The sequence below is a fragment of the Cynocephalus volans genome, chromosome X (assembly GCF_027409185.1).
Source record: "Cynocephalus volans isolate mCynVol1 chromosome X, mCynVol1.pri, whole genome shotgun sequence".
NCBI lineage: Eukaryota > Metazoa > Chordata > Mammalia > Dermoptera > Cynocephalidae > Cynocephalus > Cynocephalus volans.
In genome coordinates, this window is record NC_084478.1 from 20,369,206 (window position 1) to 20,380,450 (window position 11,245).

General features: G+C 36.7%; 1 pseudogene; it reads right to left on the bottom strand.

Annotated features, from left to right (window-relative positions):
- Nucleotides 1-2,826: 2,826 nt before the first annotated feature.
- Nucleotides 2,827-10,809, bottom strand: LOC134367790 (archaemetzincin-2-like; annotated as a pseudogene).
- Nucleotides 10,810-11,245: the final 436 nt, after the last annotated feature.

An 11,245-nucleotide genomic window follows, 5' to 3' on the forward strand; every position in this document is an offset into this window, starting at 1 on the left:
AAGGGTTTGGATCCCCATACTGGCCGGACACCAAAAACAACAACAAAAAAGAGATTAAAGCTCAGTTTGAATCTGGTCACGAGTAGCCAACTCATGGGAGAGATGTTGGTTTCTTCTAGGGAGTAAATATTGAGAAAACAAAGATAGATTTATAAAGATATTATAAATGTATAATAAACAATCTAGGTGATTTACTGGAAGGTGGGCATAAGGCAGAGAGAAGAGGTAAGAAAATGTATTATGTTAGTATTGGGGCAACTGAATTTATTATTTAGTAACATAGAGTTACATTATTAAGAGCAGTTCTGGTGTAAAGATAACCATATCATCTGGATATAATCAGTTTGGGACTTTTGTGAAAAATCCAACAGGAAATGTCTATAAGACAGTTGGATTCTTGTACCTGAAGATGAAAAGAAAGACCTAGGCTGCAGGTAAAAATCTAGAAGATGTCAGCTTATAGTTAGTTGTGTGTCAGATGGTCACCGAAGTCCTGGGAGTCATGTTGTCCACCAAGCAAAGGAGGTAGCCTAGAACTAAATCCCAAAGAACTCTAATATTCAAGGGATAGGCAGAATAAAATCCATCCACAGGAAAGAAAAATTAACAATGAGAAATGTAGAAAGAAATCATGTGATAAAAATCAAAGAGTTTTTAAAAGAAAAAAAAGTGATCAACACTTTTTGAAGGCTTCTGTTTTATCAAATAAAATGAGATTTAAAAACCCTTTGTCTCTATTAAGAAGATTGTCATTGATGTCCTTTACAAGAGTCGTGACAGTATCTTAACTGGACACTAGAATGCCATTCGTTAAAAGTAGATGAGTGTTTTGAAGCAGAGTATTATAGGGTGAACAAAACTAATGGCATTTTTTGCCATGCCTGCTATACTGAAGGCATGTTTAATCCTGTTTAATCTCGTTCCTTTATTTCACTGATCAACTATGCATCAACCTTAAGGCAAGCTGCAAAAGGATCATAGGTTTCAAGGAGTGAGTGATCTATTACAGCCGGTGGTGTCAGTGGTCTGAGCATGAACATCACAAGACGCATGGATCACAAGACACCTGGTGAATGATGTTATCAATTTATTTTTGTTACGATGTTTCCTTGACGTTATTTTTAGTCACAGAGCTTTTGCTATGTATACATTTCCTAAACCCAGAGAGCCAGAGCTCTCATCTGCTGTAGATATCTGATTCTTCACTGCATGCAGTTTTCCTGTATGAAAGTCACCCCTGTAATAAATATCTTGGATTACCAAATGGACCTACCTGCTTTCTTCTTTGGTCTCAAAGTACCTTCTCAATTCAGAGAGCTTTGTACTTTAACCCCTTCCTTGCACACAGAGACTACAAGTGTATCTAACTTGTTTGAGAAAGAAATATGGACAGCATCATGAGAACAAATAATTTTTATTTATTTTTTAACATGTGAGAAACTTGAATGTTTTCAAACTCTACTGATTTGTAGAGAAAAAGGTTAAAGTCCCAAATGCTAAACCAAGTAAATAAGAGTGTGACCTCTCAGAGAAACGAGAGCAAATAGGAGCGACAGCATAGATGTAGAAATTTGTCACATTACACAGGATTACCAATTCCATTTCATCGTTAGTGAAATAGGAAAGCATATGTTTGAGAACAAAGGTGAATTTATGATTAATGTAATTAATAAGGATATAAGAGCATTCAACCAAGAGTTTTGCACAATAAAAAGCTGTCTGTGGACAGCACTATTGGTTAATATTGCTTTGGAGGCAATAGCCAAAGCAATTTGACAAGAGAAATGAATATGGCTTATAGGAACTATTCTAAATGCTTTCAAGTAAATAACGGGGAAATATTCCTATAGTACAGCAATTAACTTCTCAATAGCAATAAAGGAAGCTAGATGAAAATGGAAAAGTCTGAGGGACAATTATTTTAAACTATATTCAATCAAACCATCTATCAAGGAGGAAAAGAGTACAAAGATATTTTAGACATACAGTAAGTCACACTACTTTCCTCACATGCTCTGTTTTTTTTCAGGAAACTGTGTAAGTTAACCATCAGAAAGGAATCAGTAACAGAAAAACTAGTATAGGGTAATAATCATAATAATTCAGGAGAGAGAGGGGACTAGGAACTATCTGATACATTTCCATAAGTAAAAAATAATGTCCAAAAATATTTTACAGACCTCTTGGCCTATTTGGGAAAGATTAGCAAAAGGTAATCTGAAAAGTAAGCAAATTAAGAAATAGTATGACAACATTATAATATGAGACGGTGGTGGCACAGGAGCCTGCCCTGAAAGACCACTAGGATGGAAGACTGAAGCTTGGTATTAATTGAGACAAGAGTGAAATCAAACAATGGATTTTTTTTTTTTTGAAAGAGGGTTCTTGGTTATTGCTCTATGGGTTAATTCCAGCAGGCCTGGAACTGGCCTGAGATGTTTTGATGAAATAGGAGACATGTATGCATGATACTGACCCCTGGCCAATGTTCCAGACTCCATGCAAATGGTACTGGTTCCTGATCCAAGTGAAAAAGCACAAACATCAGGAGGCTTTCAGAGGGAAAACAACTGGAACCTGTTTCTAACCCAGCACTAATAAATAGGAGAAAACAGGATTTGTTTTTTGTATTTTTAGTGTATGAACTATCCAAGTTTGACGTTTCTTGTCTGCAGACTTGCATGGCACCATTTGGAGTGTGTGCATCAGACAGCTTTTGTAGTGATGGAATCTTAGAAAGCAAAGAGAGACTACTGAATAAAGGGACCCAACAAGACTAAATTTTATATATGAGTTCTTATTTCAGCACTTACCATATTACTCGATTTAATATGCAAATTTTATTTTAATTGCACCTATTTGAATGTTCCTATTTTGGAGAACAGGAAGACAGTTCATTATATACTCATCTCATTCCTCAAAGCCTTCCAAAGTTTTCATCCAATTCATAATATTCTCATAAGTATGTTTTAGAGTTACTCCAGGTATGTTAGTAGATTCATCATTAATCCACCTCACCAGTGCTTTTAATCTTCCTATAATATTGAAGTAAATATCACACTGCATCTTGCCTAAAGAGATGGGACAAAGGTCTAGAGGCTGATTGTCTTTAGGAGGTTAAAACTTTGAAGTATGCTTGCCAGCCACTGGTAATATCAGACTCCAAATATATGTCCAGTTTCATGGGTTAAAGGTTTATAGAACTGAAGCAATGAAATACTAGTGATTTTAGAAATGAAACAGTTATCAAAAATTGAATAGCCACTAGAAGATATTTTCTTGAGTTTCTTCACTTTGCACTTGTAGTGTAAGAAATATAAATCACTACCATATCTGGAAAAGCTGCCTATCCCTATGCCCTCTGCCAAAGAAGCTTATTCAAAGACAAAATTCCAGGTGTCTCTTTGGTAAATATCAATCATTGTTATCCCCCTGTGCTATGGATTAAATGTGTCCCCCAATGTTCACGCATTGGAAACTTAATCTCCATTGTAAGATTGTTAAGATGGTGGGAAATCCAATTATGGTATTTGAAAAGTGGGGCCTTTGAAATGTGATTAGGTTCTGAGGACTATACCCTAGTGAATGGGTTAGTCCATTGATGGTTTAACAGGTGGTCATGGTCATGGTTATGGTGGCTTCCTAGGGAGAGCAAGTGAGAAGCTTAGCTCTTTTGTTTGCTCAGGACACATAATTAGATTATGAGGACTATACCCGAGTGAACGGAATAGTCTGTTGGGAGTCACCTCCCCCAAGAAGGCCCTCACTAGATGTATTCCCTGGATTTTGGACTTCCCAGCCTCTGAAACCATAAGAAATAAATTTTATTTATTTGCAAATTACCCAGTTTCAGGTATTTTGTTAGAAGCAACAGAAATGGAGCAATACACCATGATACAGAAGAAATTTGCAGATTTCTTCCTTTCTAAGAACTTAAGTATATACCTTGTATGAATCTGTAAGTTTTCTGTGTTATCATTAAATCAAAAGAAATACCAAATTGCAGAAACAGGAAACCGTTCTAGGACTTTTACTGTCAAACCATAGAAAAATGCTTCACAGCAGCCCTTGGGGTATTTAATATACTCTTTTATGATACTTCTCATGTTCCTTAGAGATCCAATAGACTGTATATAAATACTACATTTCTTCATGGAGATTATTGATAAACTGTTCGAAGTCTTGGAGAAGGGTGTTCAGGATAGAAGATGATACAATATGATTCTGAAAGCAGAGTCAAAATAGATCACTGTTTGGTTGGAAAGCTTTGTTCATCGGCTGTTTTTCACCATCTAAGTTCTCATACTGCAACACAAGCGATGGAGTCTTTGAGATGAGGGCTGTTTATGGTGTTTGTTCAGACCTGAAACTATAAAACTACTAAAGGAAAACACAGGTGAAACACTTCAGGAAATAGGACTGGGCAAAGACATTAATGAGTAAGACCTCAAAAGCACAAACAACAACGAAAAAAATAAATGGGACTATATCAAACTAACAAGCTTCCACACAGCGAAGGGAAAAATCAAAAGACTGAAAAGACAACCTACAAAATGGGAGAAAATACTTGCAAACTATACATCTGACAAGGGATTAATATCGAGACTATACAAGGAATTCAGACAACTACACAGTAAAAAAAACAAATAACTCAATTAAAAAATGAGAAAAGGAGCTGAATAGATATTTTTCAAAGGAAAACATAACAATGGCCAACAAGTACTTGAAAAAATGCTCGATATCACTAATCATCAGGAAAACACAAACCAAAATCATATTGAGAGATCATCTTACCCCAGTTAGACTGGCTATAGTCAAAAAGACAGAATAACAAATGCTGGTGAGGATGCAGAGAAAGGGGAACTCTTCTACACTGTTGGTGGGACTGTAAATTAGTACAGCCACTATGGAAAACAGGATGAAGGTTTCTCAACTACAGATAGATTTACCATGCCATCCAGCAATCCCACTTCTGGATATATAATCAAAGGAATGGAAATCATCATGTGAAAAGGATACATGCACTCCCAAGTTCATTGAAATTCTAATCACAATAGACTAGAGGTGGAATCAACCTAAGTGTCCATCGATGAATGACTGGATAAGGAAAATGTGGTATATATACGCAATACAATACTACTCAGCCTTAAAAAAGAATGAAATGCTGCCATTTGCAACAACACGAATGAGCTTGGAGAAAATTATGTAAAGTGAAAAAAGTCTGACACAAAGGGAAAAATACCACATGCCCTCACTCATAAGTGGGATATGAGAGAGAAAGAAGGAAGGAAAGAAAGACCACAGTGTTGTGTTGAACTTGCAGAGGGAGACAACAGACTTAGGGTGGCCACAGCGTGGATAGGGGGGAAAGGAAAGGGGCACTGGGGAGAGGTTGAGTGGGGAACATGGGGAATAATTTCAATTTGAGGTGTTGGACATAATGATAGCATTGATTTGCTCAGCAAATCTTGGGCTGATTTGCTGACAGTCCACTCTTGCCCTGTGAATATGTATAATCAATAAAAAAGTTATGTATTGTTTGCTGTGAAGGTTGATTCTAGGTGTCAACTTGATTAGATGAAGGAATGCTGAGAAACCTGTAAGGCTATCTTTTTAGGTGTGTCCATGAGGGTGTTTCCTGCAGAGATTACTATGAGAGTTGGAGTGGACTGGGTGGGAAAGACCCACCCTCAATGTGGGTGGGAACCATCCAATCTACCGGGGTCCAGAGACAACAAAAGACAGAGGAAAAATGTGAAGTTCTCTCTCTATCTGCTGGAGCTGGGATACACTCTTCTTTCCTATCTGTGGACATGAGAGCTCCAGCCTCTTCAGCTTTTGGGTTCCAGGACTTACACCAAGGACACCATCAGCTTCCCTGGTTTTGAGACCTTCGGACTTGGACTGAGTCACACTACCAGCATCCAGTAAACAAATGGCCTATCATGGGACATTTCTTCACAATTGTCTGAGCTATTTCCCCTAATAAATCCCTCCCATATATTTATAACATATCCTATTAATTCCGTCTCTCTGGAGAACTCTGACTGACACATTTGCACAATGACCGGAATGTTCCATTCATACTGTGTTCCAATGCAGAACATTCATCCTTCAATTTTAAGAGACTAAACCTACAAATGGACAATGAACAGACCATACATAAAAATAGAATTCTACCCACAACCTGCTGCAACCAGCCCAGCAATCCAACCCATTATCTACAGCAACCAGCCTAGGAAGCCAGCTTATTACCTATTAGCCAAACTTGTAGGAAGTCAGACATCTATCTCTAGTAACAATCCAGGAAGCCAAACAGTAACCTCCTTAACAACAATAAAATGTCCAGAACTTGATGAATAGCTGACAGTTTTCCTTTTTGTTTTAGTTTTCAACTTACAACCAACCAGAGACAGCCAAATATGTATCCCTAACCAATTACTAAGGGTGACCAACTTCTGATTAGGTCATCTATAACTCCCCAATGCCAACAATCTCTAATCAGGGCATACTTAAAGCCTTCCTTTCTTTCCACTATAAAGCTTTCTCACTCCTCTGACTGCTTTTGAGTCTCTACCAAAATGCAAATGATGGTGGCTGACTCCTTTGCTATAGCCAGCAGTGAATAAACAGCCTTTGATTTTTCTTATTTGGTTGGTATTTGTTTATTTCCACAGTTTGAATGGGTTAAAGAGCTGTTCTATTGCAAAGTTTACAGGACCCACACATCTAGGCCTGTTCATAGAAGTGGTATGCCGGTGCCCTCCCCTGCCACCAGACCTCAAGACAGTCCATCCACCACCAGATTATTTTCTAAATCAAGATGCTGTCTTTGGACATCCATTAGTGTCCCTTTAGTGCCTGTACATAAAAGTCTGTTGGATCTTGGACAGTGCATTTTCACTACAAGCACTGACAACCATTTGGCCTTCTGAAGTAGAATACTGTCTACATATCAGAATATTTACTAACAAATCATTAACATTTAGACATAAACTCTAATCTCTGCCTTGAAAAATGGAAATTTAATATCAAAGCAAATTTACCTACTTTTTATTTCTCAGGCTGACATGTTACTTCAATTATATTCTCAATACATTGGAATTGGTAGAAGCTTTTGTTATGTCACAGCTTGGAAACTGATTGTCCTTTTTTGAAAAAATTATCAGTTGGGTAGAGCATGGTGTTATAACACAAAGGTCAAGGGTTGGGATCCCCACAGCAGCCAACTGCCAATAAAAAAAAATTAAAAGCCTTAAACCAATCTACCAACAACATGGTAGGTAGATAGGAAAACCTATTAACAAGAAATACCTCCTTATTACAATAAGTAATAAGGAAAAACTCCTTATTATAATTTTCAGCCATTATGGAAAACAGTATGGAATTTCCTCAGACAACTAAAGATAGACCTGTTCTACAATCTAGCAATCCCACTGCTGGGTAAATACACAAACAAATGGAAATTATCATGTCGAAGGGAATACCTGCAGTCCCATGTTTATCAAAGCTCTATTCACAATAGCCAGGCAATGGAACCAACTTCAATGTCCACCAATGGATGACTAGATAAAGAAAATGGGGTATATATACTCAACGGAATACTGCTTTGCCATAAAAAAAGAATGAAATTCTGCCATTTGCAGCAACATGGATGAGCTTGGAGAAAGTTATGTTAAGTGAAATAAGCCAGGCACAGACAGAGAAATACTGCATATCCTCATAAGTGGGAGTTAGAAAAATACGCAAAGAAAAACAAAAGAAAGATACAACAATCACAACAATTCATTGAACTTTCAGAAGGAAAGTACGGAACTGAGGCTACCAGAGGGGAGAAAGTGGGAGGAGAGGGAGGTGGTTAGCAAGAAATTGGTAAAGAGCCACAAAAAATGATTACATTGTGTAATGTTGAATATACTAATTACCCGGAAAAAAATACATAAAATTAATTTTTTAAAGAACTTTGATATATACATAAACTCTAATCTCTGCCTTGGAAAATGAAAATTTAATATCATAATGCACATTTATTTAGTTTTTATTTTTCAGGCAGGCATGTTACTTCAATTGTATGCTCAGTACCGTGGAGTTGGTAGAAACTTGTGTTATGTAACAGTGTAGAAACTGAATGACCCTGTTTGAAAATACATATATATATATATACAGACATATATATACACACATCAGTCGCTTAGAGCATGGTGTGATAACACCAAGGTCAAGAGTTCTAATTCCTACACTGGCCAGCTGCCGATTAAAAAAAATTAAAAGCCGTAAAAACCAAACTACCAACTACATGGGAAACCCTCCTTATCATAATTTTCAGTAAGAAAACCCTTCTTGGGGTGAAATTTCAACTGGAGATTAAAATAAAACAAAATCATCCAAAACTCATTACTATAGTGATGAACAACGGATTGCAGATAGTTCCATTTTCACTACTAGCATGTGATGATAAAAATGGATTTAGGAATTAATGGTGATTTCTCAATGTTGCTTCATAATTTAAAACTGTACATCCTGCTGATGTTTTTTCCCTTTAAATATTTCCCCATGAAAAGCTAAGTAAATAATGAAGTAAATGCCCATGCACAACTTCCAATTCCTCCAGAAATTAGTGACAAAAACGAAAAATGAGAACTAAATCATAATTTATGACTAAAACAGCAAAAAAGTTCCACTTACACTTTTGTGGAATCCAGTTGGGTGAAGTATACCAAACAAGTCAGAAAAAGAAAACACCATGGGGAAAAAAGCAGACAAAGAATATTTTGATTTTTTTTGTTTCTGGACTCCATAAAATAAAGAATGACAAGTTAATAATTAAATTATAGAGAAAGACAACTGGTAAATTATGAAAACCAGTTTAATCAATTTTATTCCTTTTGTGTGTGTGTGTGATAAAAGTACCTAAAATCTACTCTTTTAGCAAAACTCCCAAATACGACACAGTATTAACTACAGTATTAACTATGACACAGTATTAACTAATATGATGCTGTGTAGTAGATCTCCTGGCTTCTTCACTCTGTCTTCTACTTCATATGCTTTGACTCACATTTACCCATTTTCTCTCCACCCCCTTACCCCTGGAAACCCCTTGTTCTATTCTCTATCTCTACATATGCAACTTTATGTTCTTACTTCCACATGTAAGTGAGGTCATGCAGTATTTTTCTCTCTGTGTCGGGCTTATTTAATTTAGAACAATGTTCTCCAGGTTCATCCATGTTGTGGCAAATGGCAGGATCTTCTTTTTTAAGAGTGAATAATATTCTAGTGTGTGTGTGCTTGCATCTGTGTGTGTGTGTGTATGTATACCACAGTTTTTTGTTTGTTTTTTAGTTTGCTTGCTTATTTTGGTGGCTTGCTAGTATGGGGACCTGAACCCTTGACCCTGTTACAACACTGTGCTCTAACCAACCAAACTAACCAGCCAGCACCCCACAGTTTTTATCCATTTACCTGTCTACAGAAATATTGGTTATTTCTATCTCTTAGCTATTGTGAATAATGTCGCAATAAACAGGGGAGTACAGATATCTTTACAAGGTACTGATTTTATTTCCTTTCAGTATAAACCCAAAAGAGGGATTGCTGCATCACATGGGAGTTCTTTTTTAAATTTTTTGAGTAACCTCCATACAGTTTTTCACAATGGCTGCACCAATCTACATTCTCACCAACAGTGTACAAGGCTTTCCTCAAAAAATTATGTTTAAACTCAACACGCTGCAAAATTAGAATAAACAATTTTTTTCAGACGCTAATGAGACATAACACAGAAACAAATGACCATGTGACATGTTCAAAGACAACTGCAATGAATTTTATAAAATAAGTGTGTTGTAGATAGATCTGCGATCCCTATGTAATAAAAGACTCAACAAGCAGGCCCAAAAGAAATAGGCCTAAGAGACAGAATTTTTAATAAATAAGTGAAATAAAATGTCAAAACTTGCAAGAAGAATATTTTTAAAATAGTGGGCACTCATATTAATATCTAAGAAGATGTTGTTCTATACATAGAAGAAAGTAAAACCACTAAGCACTTCTAATACTAATAAAAAAACCCTACAAAATAATTAATAAGACTTCATTTAAAAATGTTAGTAAACAAATTAATATAAAGATATCAGAAGAAAAGTATTCATACAGATTTAACACAGATAAAGGCATAATATTTTCTTTATGACATCCAAAACAATAGCTTTGACAAAGAGTTTCCAAGCAACTAGCATTTGCTACTTAATCAAACTAGCTTAATCAAAGGAAAGAACAAAACTAGACTAAACTGAACCCTATAATATGCTGGTAGGTCCAATCTAGAATTTTCCATCATCTTAATTCAATAGCCTGTAAAAGAGAACCTGAGAAGTTTGGAAGCAAGAGGTGGTTGGATATTACTTGTTTCTATGTATTACTCTTTAGGCATTGAAAATTCAAATTTCTCTGAAGGTGTTATTACTTATTTTTTGCATCAACTTTTTGCCAGAGAACATAGCTGTATTGTTCTCCGTCACTGTGGTGGGGAAGGATGGGGGTCGAGGAAGTTATTGTGGAAAGAAGATGTCACCTCCTCCCTTAACCTGCACTGCTCTCTCCCCTCCCATCTGCTCTTCTCCCTGGTCTTACTCCTCTTTTCTCCCTCATCTCTTCCCTAAGAAACCCATTTCACATTAAGCCGTGGCTGACTCCTGGTTCTTTCTGGCAGGCAAGGAGCAGAGTCATCACGTGGACCTCCTCATCAGGAGAAGGTAGGGCTGTTCTGTGTCTTCGAGGTGCAGAAAGACCAGTACAGAGCGGCATGGTGCTCCCCACATTGAGTCTTCCATTAGCTTTGATGAGAAGGAAGCAGCAACTTACAGTCGGGATCTATTGGAATGGGGGAGGGGATAAAGACAGTGCAGAGAGGACCACAGCGCACTGCAGAGGGGCAAGTTTAAGGTGACTCTCTTTTTCTCACAGAGAAAGGCTGCTGTTTGCTGGGCTGAGTATGGGAATTGTGAAAGCTGAAGCTTGAGATAGGGTTGGAAAATACAGGAAATCAGATGATGTCAAAAATACCACTGCTTTTACCATCCTGACAAAGTATTTATGCCTGGAGACATTTTTTCTCAGTTTTTTTAATAAATGCTATTTGTGATCAGTTGTGCAATTCTTATTTTCTTATTAACATTATTTTTAAAAATATGCAAAGTATAAGAAACTATAACGATGATGAAAAACCATAACCCAAAATACA